Consider the following 15767-nt stretch of genomic DNA (forward strand, 5'->3'; position numbering starts at 1 on the left):
GACTTGAACCATGGTGGACTACATGGGAGTCCAGTGACATAATCATTATGCCATTTGCTGGTCCCAATTTTTGAAATTATTTTTAAGTAGATATAATTTAAAGCATAATTGTTTTTAAAAAGTTCACTTACAAATTTTTTATTCTATTTACATTCACCTAATTCATTCATTCTCAACAATAATTTTGAATTGCTCATGAAAAATTCCATGAGATGTTAAATGAAGCTAGTCATTATTTTACAGTATTTTTCCTATTGATAAATAAGGAATTATAAAAAAATCTCAAAAGCAAAGAAACTAAAAAGTTAAAATTATTTTTTTCTCTTACTTTGCTCTAAACTTTTTTTTTTTTTTTTGGCTTTTTGGCTTCTACAATTGACATGAATCAAGCAATCAAGCCATTCTTATTACTGTGCATTCTGCTTTTACATTGGATTTATAGATTATGACCATGAACATCTAGCAGAAATTCTACAAACCTGCCTGCTCAGCAGGCAGGCTTTCTCACCCCAGGCCAAAATGTATGTCTGCATTATATTTAATACTGACAATTTTGAAGACATTTCTATTTTTATGTTACCCAAAGTTTAAAACTAGCTTTTATTGGCCAACCAGGTGGCATGGTGGTTAAGATGGCATGGTGGATCCCTCATGGCCCGCTGTGCAGTTTGAGTCCCAGACTGGGCAGCTTGAAAATCGAGCTGGATAGTGTGTGTACATACCTAAAATTCTAAGAGGAGAACAGAGAAGGGTTGCAGATTGACCATTCCTTGGGGGAGGGGGTGTTTTCTCACTTTCCCCCTCTGTCTCTGTCTAGTGCATGCAAACTATAGCAAATTAAAAACAAACAAGCAAACAAACTAGCTTTTATTTACCAAATATCATTCCAGATATGAACTTAAAAAAAACGAACAAATGAACAAAAGCTCCCAAAAACATTTGGGTTAATTTCTATTTTTGTGAAGATTTTAAAAATACTTAGCTTGTTTGAATGTTCATTTACCTCTAAGTCAGTTTGGGTGTTTCTGTTTGGTAATACCACTAAAAGTAGAAAAATAGACGGCAGGGAAAATGGCGAACGGGAAGGCAGGAGAGAAGCCTGAAAAGCTGCAGCGAGCTGGAGCCGCCAGAGTAATGGAGGGGAAAGTTCCAGTCGCAGCGCTGAGAAGCGATCAGCTGAAGAAGCTGTAGACCTTCCAACAAAACCTACAAAGATCTCCAAGTTTGGATTTGCCATAGGTAGTCAGATGGCAAAGAAAGCATCAGCAATATTCATCAAACTTGGATCAAGTAAGCCTAAAGAAACTATTCCAACTCGGGAACCAGCAGTTAGCGTAATGGCTATGTCGCTGGACTCCCACGTAGTCCACGGCGGTTCGTGTCCCAGACCCGGTGGCTTAAAACTCACGCCGGGCGCGTGTGCGGGCGCGTGTGCGTGCGTGCCCAAGATCCCAAGAGGAGAATGGAGGAGAAGGGATTGCGGTGTGACCATCCCCCCTGGGGGGTGATTTCTCGCTTTCTGTCTCTATGTCTCTCTGTCTTGAGCGCACGCGCCCTACAGTGAAAATCTCTCCAAAAAAAAAAAAAAAAGAAACTATTCCAACTCTTGCTCCAAAAACCCTTTCAGTAGCAGTGGTTTTTAATGAAGATGAAGATAGTGAACCAGAGGAAATGCCTCCAGAAGCAAAGATGAGGATGAAGAATATAAGAAGGGATACAACAACGTCACCCGGACCAAACTCCTTCAATAAAGGAAAGCACGGGTTTTCTGATAACCAGAAGCTATGGGAGCGAAATATAAAATCTCATCTTGCAATTGTCCATGACCAAGACAATTAAATAATGGGTTTTGAAATTGGGGTGTGGGGTGGGTGTAAAGTTAAAAGGAACAGTTTCCTTTTTTAAAGAATGGTATAAGACTATCTTTGGAGCTGCTTTTTTTCTTTTTCATTTTCTTTTTAAGATTGAGTGGTACACTAATAAATGAGAGTTTTTATTTTATTTTATTTTTTCTCATTTTTAAAATTTTATAATCTTTATATTACATTGGATTACATATAACTCTACAGTGTATTACATTGCTTTTTCAAAAGGGAATGCCATGCATGTCAGTCAATACATAGACATTAATCTCCCGCTTCAACATTCAATATCTTTTCTATGTTTTTCCCAATCATTATTATTATTACTCTAATTATTTTTTAAAACAGTCAGTCATTATTTCTCAATAAATTAGAGTTTGAAATTAGAGGTAATTTATGTTTTATATGCAGATTTCAAGACATTATTAATTTTGTAGTTCATGTGATTAGTTTCCAAAGGTTACAGATGATAAATCAGAAATGGTACCTTTTTAAGAATGGCATATTTTTTTTAGACACAACTCTTAGCACATTAAGAGGGAAGCAAAAAGTTATTGTCTATTTAAAACTGCAAGCAGTTACTCACGCTCAACTCCCTCATTACATAAACTGGCTCCCAGGAACAGCCTCATAGAGAGAGGGAGTATTGTGTTGGGAGGAAAATGTTACTGGACTATTGACAGAAAGTAAATTTAGGTAAAATACAGCTTTTTTCCCTTATGGTCATTTCTTTTGTTTCTAATCATAAGCTAGGTATTACATCGCTGTCAGTGGATTAGAAGCTTAGCTCTTTTTAAAAAAATTAATAAAGTTTTTATGTAAACTGAATATTTGAAATAGCCCACTTCACCTTAATGGGTCTTGTCTACCTTCATTAGTCTTCAAAGAACAACCATTTGCTACCAAAGTAAATCAGTATTTTGAATGTGCTTCTCTTGGTTTGGTTTATTAGCTAGTTCCTGTAAGCATTTCCACCAGAACTTGAGGCAAATCCTAAGGAAGCTGTTTCTTTTAAAATACAAACCACCACCCAAAATTTCCATGTACATATATATTGTTTAAGCATTTGGCTATTTTTGTTTTTTAAAAGGTATAAACACCAAAAAGAAAATTTAACATTGTATGAAAATGGAAACAAGATGTACTTTCTGTAACTTTGTATAAGTATTTTAAGTTACTAACTTGTGAAATTCAATTTGAACTGAATTTACTACAGGATTTCTTATTAGTACACTTACATGGCTTATTTTACATATATATGTTTTGACCAGTGGCCTCTCAAAAGCACACTTTAGGTACAGAAAATGGAAAGAAAATGCATCTTCAAACATATTTTATGGTATCTCTCACCACATATACTTGTTAGATTTGTGTATCGTAGGGCTTTTGTTTTGTATTTTTCTATTGTATATGAATTTTCTTTTTAATGTGACAGTTATATACATCTTTAAAAGCATGGTTGCAGACTAAAACATACAGTGTGTAATGATTTCCCTGAAATGTTAAATTTGGAGGCAGCTTCAGACTATTACATTGGTGGTAACTACTCACTGAGCTTTTAAAATAGGTAATAAATCCAGAGAAGCAGCCTATGTATATTCCCAACACATTGATCACTTGCATTTAAGTTTAGAATAAGCCCCAAGTAAAACAATGGAAATGTATATAGAACTATTAGTTCATAAATCTTTCATGATTTAATTATATCAAGATACATGAATTTAACTTTAACTTTTCTGTAGGCAAACTGTCCATTTTTGTCCATTTTATTGTGTGTTAAAATAATATCCCTCTCCTACATTCTTTTCTTGACCCAAATGAAATATTAACCTAAGGTCAAGATGGGAGAGAAAAATGACTGAGATGAATGTCTTTACTAAAATACCAATAAATTTGTCAAACTCAAAAAAAAGTAGAAAAATACCACACACACATGAAACATGAACACATTCATATACATATACATACATAAACATATAGACAGATGTAAATTTTATGGCTTTTCATGGAAAAAATCTCAGTCATAAGGGGCCAGATGGTAGCACAGTGGTTAAAATGCGATACTGAGAGGCAATTCTGCATGGGAAGGTTTCCAGTTCAAGTCCAAAGACTTTCCTGAGTACTCTGGGCACATGTGTGCCCATGGTCCAGGGCCAGCCGAAGGCTGGGGGTGGATCAAAACATCAACACCTTGTTGGAAGTATTGTCTCTCTCTCTGTGACTTGTTCATGGATGAAACAAACTTAAAAATTCTTTTAGCCATGAGGCAGTAAAACAGAGTGATACAAACTCACTTATTTATCTCTATGTTTTTACACAAATTGTGTTTTTGATGAAAATGGGACAAGTTGAGGTTACCTACTCAAGAAAGTCTAGTTTTTTTTAAATCAATATTTGTAAAGAAGGCTTTTAAGATTTTTCATCTCCCCAGCGCCCACATAGTTCCATTTTTTAAAATTTTCTCAGCCTTAGGTGCTTGCTTTTAAGGGGCCCCCATTCCTGTAAGAACCCACAATGGAGGGTAGAAGGCCTAAAGTTCCAGTGATCAAGGTTCTGGAATTGGAAGTAAAAGAGCCTGGCAAGGGTGACCAATTTTGAATACAGCACGAGCAAATAAGTGGGAATTTGCAACCAAGGTATAACGTGAGGGTCAGTGAATGAAAAATATCTGAGGGAAGACATAGTGGTTAGGGGAATTTTGGCTAATCTGGCCTAACAAGATTCTTGCTGCAGCCCAGCCAGAGTGATCAGACATCACCTGGGACATGGTGAAGGATGAGGAACCCATCAAATATTGAGGATGATCAAATGTCTAGGGTTGGGGTTCAGGCTAAATCAACTTAGCAGAGTTCTTTGCTAAAACTTGACTTTATGAGAAGTGCACGTTCGGCTTAACAGAAGGTTTTGGGCTAAAGTTTGGTCGATCAGAGAAACTTTGCCAGTGTGTTCCCCATAAATCACTTTCTTTCTTAAACCACCTGGGATTGCCTTGAGAGTTGGCTATTTGTGAACAGGAGTGCTACTCTCAGGGGCCTTGACCCTGCACTGGGGATGAGTGGTCGCCTCAGAGACCCTTTGAACAGATCGTATCATGGCCAATTTTTCCCACTTTATTCTTCGTGTATTTGCCTTATGATTCCACAAAAAGTGTTTTCATTGCCTGTTATGGGCTGAATTGTGTCTCTTGGACTTTACCACCCAATTCATTTGTGAAAGCCTGTACTCCCCAGGACCTCAGAATGTGACTATATTTAGGGAGGGAGTGTCTTTAAAGAGGAAATTAAGTTAAAATATCTTTGGGATGGGCCCCAATTCAATATAACCAATGTCCTTTAAAAAAATTATGTTACTTTAGGGCTTGTGCATTTGCCAGAAAGAGTGAGATAGATAGATAGATAGATGATAGATAGATAGATAGAGAAAGCACTCCCCAATTGGACATGGTCATGCCACAATTAATTCGTCTCCATTTTTCTGTCTTTTCTGATTTTAGGCACGCTCACACACTCATAGCTCCTGTGTTTTTCAAGCCTCCAGGATGGGAATTTGAACTATAATTGGCCATGTGGGATCCAGCTCTCTTAACCACTAGGTTATGGGGCCAGCCCTAACTGATGCCCTTATAAGAGGAGATTAGGATGTAGACCCAGAAGGATGATCATGTTTGAATACAGGGAGAGGACAGCATCTAAAAACCGAGGAGAGAGGCCTTGAAAGACACCAACTCTGCTGATACCTTGATCTGCAACTTCTGGCCCCCAGGACTGAGAGAGAGCAAGTTTCTGTAACTGTAAGCTGCCTCACCTGTGCTGCATGTTATGGCAGCCTGAGCTCACTCATAGCCTAATGCTGGGATGTGGTTCACAAGCATCGGTGAGGATGTCCAGCAATAAAGATAGGACAGCCGTCAGCAGGCTTTCCAGAGATAGGGACCAGTGGGTGCTCCTTCCCCTCTGCTTGGCTGCTCTCTGTCTTCCTTTTTTTATTCCTATCCTAAGGTTATTATCCTATCCAATTCTATTGCAGGTCAGAGCATTGGTAGAGGAAGGACAGACTTCTTGGGTTTTGATTCCAACTTCCCTCTGGGTGGCATTCAGATCCTGCTCTTGGGTTTATAGGGAGGTGACAGGGAGCTGTCAGGGTGAGATGGTTGAGGTTGTGGGACTGTAGACTCCCAGTGCCTCATCACGTGGCAATGGCAGACACAGATGGAGAGCACTGTGTGCTGCCACCTGAGAGGCAGAGACTCAGGGGCATTCTGGAGCAGTAGGACAGAACCCTCAGGTGAAGAAACAATTTAAATTTCCCAAATAACAAGGAAGTGAGCAAGGGTGGGGTGAGGGTGAAGGAGGAGGAAGAAGAGATCATGGAGAACACAGAGACCTCTGCTGAGATAAAACCAACTGGATCATGAAAAAAAAAAAAGAAGAACCAAGAATGAAAGAGCACATATAGTATTCAGTTCCATTTTTGTAAAAACAACAAACTGTTGAAAACATTGAAAGATTATATGCCAACATATCATAATGGTTATTATATTTTACAATGTTTTTCTGAAAAGCTTTTATTTTAAAGTTTATTTTTATTCTGAGAGAAGGACTCCCAACAGGGTCTTCATACTTTGATTCATCCCCAGCTTTGGCCAGTCAGGATCATGGATGAACCCTGGACCTTTCCATGTGTCTTTAGCATCTGTCTGGCCCCCACATCTCTGTTTTGTTTTTTTTTTTTTAGAATATATGGGGGTCCTCTTTTATCTATTTATTTAAAAATTATTTTATTTTATTTGTTATTATTTTAAGTTTGCTGTGGGGCACATGTGCTCACCAGAGAGATAGAGTGAGAAAGAGACAGAGAGAGAGAAAGAGAAAGTGAGAAACCAAGCCACCAGGTCTGGGACTTGAGCCATGGTTGGCCATGTGGGAATCCAGTGCCTTAACCACCACACCACTTGCTGGTTCCATCTCTCTCTTCTAAGAATTATTTATTTATTTAATTTTACTTATTATTATTATTATTATTTCTTTTGTGAGAGATTTTTGCTATAGGGCATGTGTGCTTGTTGGAGAGACAGAGAGACAGAAAGTGAGGAATCAACCCTCCTCCAGGGGGTATGGCCATACTTCAATCCCTTCTCTTCCATTCTCCTCTTGGGATTTTTGTCTTGCATGCACATCTGCCTGGCATGAGTTTTAAGCTGCCAGACCCAGGACTCGAATTGTGGTCAACTACGTGGGAGTCCAATGACACAACTATTATGTCATCTGCTGATCCCTTATTACTATTATTTTAAAATTTGCTATAGAGTACACTCACCAGAGAGAGATAGGGGCAGGATTGGGGGAAAAGTGAGAAAGTAATTCACCAGGTTTGGTACTCAAACCATAGTCACCCATATGGGAGTTCAGTGTCTTAACTACCATGTCACCTGCTGACCCCCACATCTCTGATTTTTTTAAATAATGATTTAAAACATATTACTTGTGTGATAAGGATAATATTTTAAAAATAAAAACCTTGTTTCTCTTAAGTAGAGAGTGAGGAAGGGCTGGGCCACTGGCATCAGCTGCATGTTTCTCTGTCATTTGGAACTAAAGGAGCTCTGACAGAACACACCTCTGTCTGAGACTCTGTGTCTTGGTTTGTGAAGTGAGGAAAATAATGATGTCATCTCTGGAGATTTTAAAGAATGAATTACAATGAATCATACATGAGCAGTGCTAGGCACAGTGTATGTGCTCAATAAAATGTTAGCTATTTTTATCATTAGTGCTATTTTTTTGGCCAGAACCATTATACAAGAAGAGGAGACCTGTGTGATAATCTTGCCAAATAATTTCCTAGTGAAATTTGAGTGGTATATTCTACTCTTCCTTTATTAGAAAGTGAGTCCTGGGCCAGCAGGTGGCATGGAGGTTAAGGCAGCTGGATCCCACATGGCCAAATTGCACAGTTAGAGTCCTGGACCTGGTGGCTGGTGGCTTGAAAACATTCCAGGCACGCAGGTGTGCATGCCTAAAATCCTGAGTAAAGAATGGAGGAGAAGAGATTGTGACATGGCCAACCCTTCTGGGGAGTGATTTCTCATTTTCCCTCTCCAACTCTATTGCTTTGTGGTGAACACAGGTGCCCTATAGCAAACTAAAAGAAAAAAGAGTAAGAGAAAGAAAAAAGAGAGAAAGTCCTATCTTCTTGCTTCAAAATTGGTTTCAGGAGAGCCACCTGCAAGAAAGAAATGTTCTGGCCCATCTTCTGGGTTGTCTTAATGATGTCACTGTGCTATAGCTCAATTCCCTGGATTGTATTGCTAGCAAAACAAAGAGTGAAGAATATTTTAGTCCTTCTAATCTGAACTACCAAGCAAACTTTGCTTTTTTTTGCAGGGCTACCCAATAGGACAGAGTCATGTACTTGAGGCAGAGAAACACTTGAGCTGGCATGTTGCAGAGGTCAGGAGTCCATCGCCTATGTTTGACCTGGAACACTAGTTCTAGAAACTTCTCAGAAAGAAGGGGCAGAGAGGAAATTTCCACATTGCTGACTTTTAAAAAAATATTTATTTATTTATTTACATTTTAAAAATATATTCAATTGCATTATTTAGCTTACAAAGTGAACATTTCAATATGTGAACATTTCTCCCAGGTCCAGTTGATCAAAATACCTTCAACAGAACAACATCGCTGACATTTTAAATCATTATCATTTTTTTCCAACTTCTGAAATAGAAGCTAATTGTTACATTTTTGTTGTTGAGTGATTTTGAGCCTCCTGCACACAGGCTTTAGAGCCTGCACTTGCTTCTGTTTCTGTATGTTGGACCTAAAGCAGTAAAACATCTCAGCTGCCAAAAGACCTTATAAGAACAATAAGAAACTGCTCCATGGACTTTTTTTTTTTGAGTGGTTTTTGCTATAGGGCGCGTGTGCTCGCCAGACAGAGAGAGAGAGACAGAGAGACAGAAAGAGAGAAATCACCCCCCAGGGGGATGGCCACACTGCAATCCCTTCTCCTCCATTCTCCTCTCGGGATCTTGGGCATGCACACACATGCTCCTGGCGTGAGTTTAAGCCACCAGGTCTGGGATTCGAACCACAGTCAACTACGTGGAAGTCCAATGACATAACCATTACGCTAACTGCTGGTCCCCTTCATGGACTTTTTAAAAATTATTTTTAAAAGACAAATAAAGCAAAACAGCAGCAATTAAATTCATCCAAAGTGACCTCCTTTTACCAACAGAAAAGGTGCACATATTGAAATCCATGTAATAGTACAGGAGGGACATAGGTAGGGGTCACCATCTCAGCCTCAATCCTTCCCCTACCTCTAGTATGGCTACTGGAGTCACCACTTTTACAAACACATTCTAAAGAACAAAACAAACAAAGCTCCTGTGGGACCATGACTGGAAAAACAGCCAACAATGCAGCTCTTTCATAAAGGGGCAAATCAGACACATCCATCAATGTTCCCTTTTAACTTTAGGGCTCACAATTATTCCAGCTCTGAGTTTTAAAACAGTTTATGCTAAAAGGAATTCTATAAATTACAAACATGCCTGTGGTGGACAGGAAGTAATGCAGTTCTTCTGATGTGTTTGGATTGAATATTGGTTAGACTCCCCCCAGAAACTTCTGGCACCCTTCTAGAGAGGCAGAGCAGACTAAATGCTAATGAGGGAAAGGATTTCCGACCCTGGGTGCCTGGGGGTCTTGATTATTTTCCCCGCTGAGATCAGAGGAAGCAAAGTGTTCCCATGAAGGAAAGATGTATTCACTTACTCCCAGGTTTGGTTTTTATTCAGGCTCTAAGCCTATTCCTTGTTGGAAGTTAAGATGTTATGAACACATTTTTATAAAGCAGTTCTGCCTCACATTCTTTATTAAAACCAGGGGAAGTATACATCCTGAATTAAAGTACAGATTACTTTTTAAAAGATGCTTTCATGATATCATACTTTATCCTGAAAAATTCACTCTCCTTGGTTTACAGGGGAGGGTGTGGGGAACTTGAGCATCCCTGCATTAGCTAGCTATGCTGTAGGACAAATCACCACAAATTTGTGGCTTATGTTAATACCCATTTATGACACCACAGCATGTGCGGACCACGAGTCTGGGAGGGTGCCCTACTGGGGTCTCACAGGCTACCATAGGGGTGTTGGCTGGGAGCTGCTTGTTTTTGGAGTATGAAGTTTTCTTTCAAGTATATCAAAGTTTTTTTTTTTTTTTTTTTTTTTTTTTTTTTTAAATCGCCTCTACGTACACCCAGAAGAGAAAACAAGAATTGCTTCAGAGTAAATTAACATTTCTCAATAATATTTAGCAGCTTGGCAGGGTTCAGTTCCTCAAAGCTGTAGGACTAAGGGCTGATATTTCTTTTTCTTACTAGCTGTGAGATGGGGACTGTTCTTACTCCTAGAAGCCACCCACAGTTCCTGGCCACATGGTCCCTATGAACAACTAAGAGTGGATGTTTACTTTTCTTCCAGGCTGGCAGAGGCCTATCTGTTGGACTTCTTGTTTCAAAGCTCTAGATTCCCTTTTAAGAGATTCCAAGCAAAGCTCAGGTCCAAGCAGTTTATCTCACTTTGATGACTTCTCTTGATTAGAGACCTCACCTCCCAGGACTTCCCACACTGGAGGGGGAACATTATACAAGAGTGTGGGCCGTTGGGCTTGTCTTAGAACTCTGTCCACCCAGCCCCTTTTGGGGGCCACTATGTAGGGGGTTGGTGAGGGAAAGGTTCAGCTGGATGTGAGGCCAGAGAAGAGGGCCCTACCTCGTGTAAGAGTGTGTATTCAGGGCTCTTGATTTGCTTCTCTTGTGTACCCTGCCTGTGAATTTCCACTGACTGCTGGTCTTCTGCTTTTTCATCCTTCTTCATCTAGGAGTCAACTCAGCACATATATCCAGACTTCTATGATATGCCTACCTTCCAGGTCTCCATGGGGAGACCCCGGGGTGGGAGTGGGCTGGGCTATAGATTCTGAGGGGGCTGAGGATGATAGGGAAAAGTCAGAGGAAGATATCCATGAAGTTCATCTTGAACCAGTCTAGAGGCATTGGTATGAGTCAAAGAGAGAGGTGGGAAAGATGTCCTGGTGGAGCGGGGGTGGGTGGGGGAATCAAAGTGAAGATGTGAAGATGCTGCATGGGGAAGAGCATGGGGTTTGAGAGCCAGGGACTGGAGAGACTCCTTGGGATGAAGACTCTGCCTCTGGTCTTGATACATAGTAACCATAAAGTGATCCCAGCACTATTTTGGTTGGTTCCTACACACAAAGGGCTTTGAGTCCTTTCTGCCAGGCTCAAAAATGTTGCAGTGTCACATGATTGTGAGGTCCAAACCATCTGCCTAACTCCACACCTCCCCCCAGTGAACTCAGCTAAGTGTGGGATGGAACGTTTTCTGTCTTCCAGATATTAACTTGGTTTCAAAGAGATAAGGTTATTCCAGTCTCAGAATATTGTTTTGACTTATCGCATGAATCAACCTTACATTATGAAAAGGGGGCTTGTAAAGATTTCTGCCTGTGAGTTTTTATTACCTTTGGTAGAGTATAGCATAGAAAAGGTGAGGAAGGGAAGGAGTTTATCCTCTCCACCTTTGCATGCATACTCCTGGTGTCCTCTCTAGTTTGGGAAAGTTTTAATGAGTAACTGTTAATTGAATGATAATTACTGATACAACGTGGCATAGATGATGGAATGAAGGCAATCATAAACAACAGACTCAATGGCAGACATGTCAGCCCATGACCAGGTCAAAGAAATGAGGTCATGCATGACCAAGCAGTTCCACTCAACTTTCCAGGACTTTTAACTGATTCTCCTGACAAAAGGAATGTGATGTGAGCAGGTGAACAGTCCTGATCTAGCTTTAAACAGCTGTCAGTATTGAGAGAAAATGTAGTCAATATTTTATTTAATCAACCCTGGTGTTTGCTGACCCCACTCGGACTTCCAGAACCAGAAGCAACATCAACAGTATTGTGTGGGGTGGAAGGTGAAGGCAGGGCATGGGCATGGTGCTTCAGTTCTAGCTTTGAAAACCCCATACGAATACAGAGACCTGAAGAATGCTGATGTTTGTCTTCTGGGTGGGGATAATGATGACATCTGTTTTGGGTTTCCCAACACCTCTGAGAGAGGGACCCCAAGCTGAGGCAGGAGACGCCAGGGTGGGAAAAGCAGGCTCCTGTCACTGCAGCAGTTGTGCCTAGTTGCAGCAACTTGAGGAGGGAGGAGGACAGGGCAGGGTTGGGCAATAGCTCAGGTCCCTTGGGGAGGTGGACATGGAGTGAGTCCTTGACCTGGTCATAAAAGCAGTGTCAGTGGGCTGCCACTCTGCATCCTGGATAGCCCCAGTGGCCAGGCCCTCTCCTGGCTCCTGTTACTTATGAGGAAACAGTTTGGAGAGACTGAGACTTCAGAATCCAGGCTCAGATCAGGCCTGTCTGTTCTCAGCTGTGGGCTTGGCCAGAGCCATGGGAACACGACTGAGAACAGATAAGGTATGGGGGCTGCAGAGGCATGGGGTGTACTTAGGCTGAAGGTGATCATCCAGCAGCACTTGGTATGTGTGTGTCCTGTGGGATGTGAGATGGGCAGGACTTCTGAAGGCCCTGAGTGCCACGCGGAGTTTCCGGGATGAATTGTCTCCCTGGGTCTTAAAGAAAATTCTTTTGCCCTTCAAAGCAGAATGCTTTTCCTTTTTAGTCAGCACATAACACTATCTGTTGATACCATTCTAACTGGAGTTATGTGGGCCCCAGTGCTGTGGTCCAGAACATATCATCGTTACAGCCGTATCCAGTCAAACATTACCATCATGGAAATTGTTATATTTCCTGCTGCTCCGCTTCCTTCTTTTCAACTTGGAAAGCAGAGCCCTTTGGAAAATGGTGGTTTTACCTCCTGTTCTACAGATGGGGAAACTGAGGTTAAGAGGCGTTGGAGTGTAGCTGTCAGCTGGCAGAAGCCAACCTGGGAGCTGCTTCTCTCCTCTGAGGCTTTAGATCATTGCTGCCAAGTGGACAACTGCTTAATATATTTTCCTCTGAAGCCAAATAAATGGGCCTTTACAGAAATGTAGTAGGGGAATAAATGACAAATGAAAAATCAAACACTGAGAAAAATCATTTAGCGTTTTTATTTACACCATACGTGAAAACACCAGCTTGGTTTGGGATTGGAGCTGTTCCATAATTTATGGCTACAAAGCCACTTCCTAATGCAACAGGCTCTCAAGTTTTGCAGGTCCCTGAGGCGCCCAATTTGTATTCCATTCTACCTCAGAGAGAATGAATGGCAGCAGAGTGGCAGCAGGGGAAGGGTTTCTTCCTGAGAGCTGGAGAAAGGAAGTCGGCTGGAGAAGCAGGAAGGCAGAGACGGCATGTATGTAGGACAGCAAAGTGGTTTATAATGGAAGCATTGTAATTTAATTTGACACTGATCATGTATTATTCAGCTAGAGTAAAAATAAACCTTATTAGCCAGGAAAATAGATCCCTTCTTCACGACCACGCTATGACAACTGCAACATAATAGTGATGATTAGGACAATAGTGGAGTTTGCTCAAACATCTTATCTGGCACTCGAAGAATCAAATCCCTCACCAGGAAGAGATTTACAAACACGCAAGTGCATCTACATAAGATGCTTAATCTTCTCGAGGCACTTGAGCCCTTGAGCTCCTCAGAGGGAGCCTGTGCCTATAACACACAGCCTGGTTCTCCCTTCCTAGGCCAGGTAGGCTGCTCATTGACCCTCTCACTCCTCTACTGCAGCCCTGTGCCAGGTGCTTTCACACGTAACCCCTCTTATGGTCCTCACTCTACAGAACAGATAGTATTGGCCTTAGTTTTGCTGATGATGAATGGGAGGGAGGTTCTGTGAGACCAAAGAATGTAATCACTGGCATGTGAGCTGTGACTACAAGACAAACCTGGGACCTCTAGCCCCAACCCCAGCTTCAATCCTACATTTTTTGGACCCCACCTCACTGTAGTGGTTTGATGAATGTCCCCCCAAGTCTGTGGCTACTGGGAACCCTAGATCATGACCTTCCTTGGAAATAGGATTTTTTGCAGCTGTAATTAAGTTAACATGAGGTCATTTTGCCTTAAGATAGTCCCTAAATTCAATGATGTGTATTTTTGTACAAAAATAAAAGAGAGAGCTTGCCTCCCCACCCCCAGTCTAGTGGTTAAGGGAGCTGGATCTCACATGACTGGCTGTGGTTTGAATCTTGGACCTGGAAATCTGAAAAATACACTGAACATGTCTGTATATGTACCCAAAATTCTGACAGAATGAAGAAATGGAAGAGAAGGAATTATGGTGTGATCACATCCCATTGGGAGATGCTTTTTTCCTCTGTCTCACTCTAGTAAGTGTGCACACACTCTGGCAATTAAAAAAAAATATATAGAAAAAATAGAGGTTGACTCATGATGGCATAGGCAGCAGGGCACTGCTGCATGGTGCTGGAGCCCTATAGAAGACCTGGGTTTGGATCCTGGGTCAACCCTAACATTACTGGACTGCCTGTAATTCTGGCTGTTCAATTCTTGACTCTATCAAGAGTAGCTCCTCTTTTTTTCTTTCTCATTTTGAAAGAAATAAACTGAGAGAGAACAGAGACACAGACTCACTAGAGGAGAATGTTGTGTAAAGATGACACAAACATATACATACACAGAGGAGAAGGCCATGTGAGGACAGAGGCAGAGTCTGGAATGGTGCATATGAAAGCCAAGGATTAGCAAGGACTGCCAGTGGCTACCAGAGCTGGAGAGAAGTCTGGGACAGAGTCTCCTTCAGAGTCTGAAGGAGCCGACCCTTTCACACCTCGATCTTAGACTTCTGGCCTCCTAAACTCTGAGAGAATCAATTTCTGTTGTACAAAGCCCCCCATTCTGTGGTCACCTGTTGGGACAGCCCAAGAGCACTGATACATTCCTTAGCTCCTGCAAAAGACAAGACCTCAAGGGGGCCTCATGCATTCCTTCTGCTGGGATAAAAGGAAACAGATTTGTACTTGGAAGCAAGTTGTTCTCCTGGGAGAGTTTTCAGAGTAGGTCTGAGCCATTCTGGTATGGCCAGGCTCTGAGCACCCCGTCCCAGGATGGTCACCAGCTGGCTGTGGGCTCATGGGCAATCATTGCTTGAAGCTCAAGGGGCTGAATGGGTCAGGCTCTCAGGTCAGCTTTGATCTCTTGAAAGATGCAGGGATGACTCAGGTGAATGAGAAAGGACAGTCATGCTCTGGACTTTGAATAGTAGCCACTCCCAGGGCCCAGATGCTTTGGATCTACTGAGATTCTAGCCTCATATGTGTGCCTTCAGGACTCTCCAGGGCTACCTGTGAGGCCACTGCCACCCCATGCGGTCATCTGTGTAAATTATCAATTGTCCATGTCCCCAAGCTGGTACAGAGGATGCTGATTGTCTCCCACCCTCTGTCAACTCTCATCCCCTGCCCTTTCTAGGGAACTGAGGGGCATTTGCATCATCCTCTCCTTCCAGCATGGTCAGGGAAGGCAGGAGACTGAGTCTGGTCTTGAATGATGAGTGTGGAGCTCATGAAGTTTAGGAATGATCAGGAACATGAACATGGTTTGGGTTTGTGCTGGGTTTGATGTGGATCCCATTTTGTGTGGTGGGTTTCAGGAATGTGTGCTGTGGTGTCAATGAGGTGTGCTGCTGTTTGCAGGGTGGTGTGCCATAGCTTAAATTGAGGTGTGCTTTGAGTCACAGTGAATGGTACTGTGGGTCTCAGTGAGGTTTTCTGTGTCTCAGTGAGGTTTGGGTCTGAGTGAGGTGTGCTGTGGGTAGCAGTTTTGTGTGGTGGGTTTCAGGGATTTGTGCTGTGGTCTAAATGAGGTTTGCTGCTG

At 41.8% G+C, this 15767-nt stretch overlaps 1 pseudogene; it reads left to right on the top strand.

Annotated features, from left to right (window-relative positions):
* The first annotated feature begins 1071 nt into the window (after positions 1-1071).
* LOC114004506 (PEST proteolytic signal-containing nuclear protein-like) lies at positions 1072-1922 on the top strand (annotated as a pseudogene).
* The last annotated feature ends 13845 nt before the right edge of the window (positions 1923-15767 follow it).

This window comes from Tupaia chinensis, unplaced genomic scaffold (genome assembly GCF_000334495.1).
Source record: "Tupaia chinensis unplaced genomic scaffold, TupChi_1.0 Scaffold138365_1, whole genome shotgun sequence".
In the NCBI taxonomy this organism is placed as follows: Eukaryota; Metazoa; Chordata; class Mammalia; order Scandentia; family Tupaiidae; genus Tupaia; species Tupaia belangeri.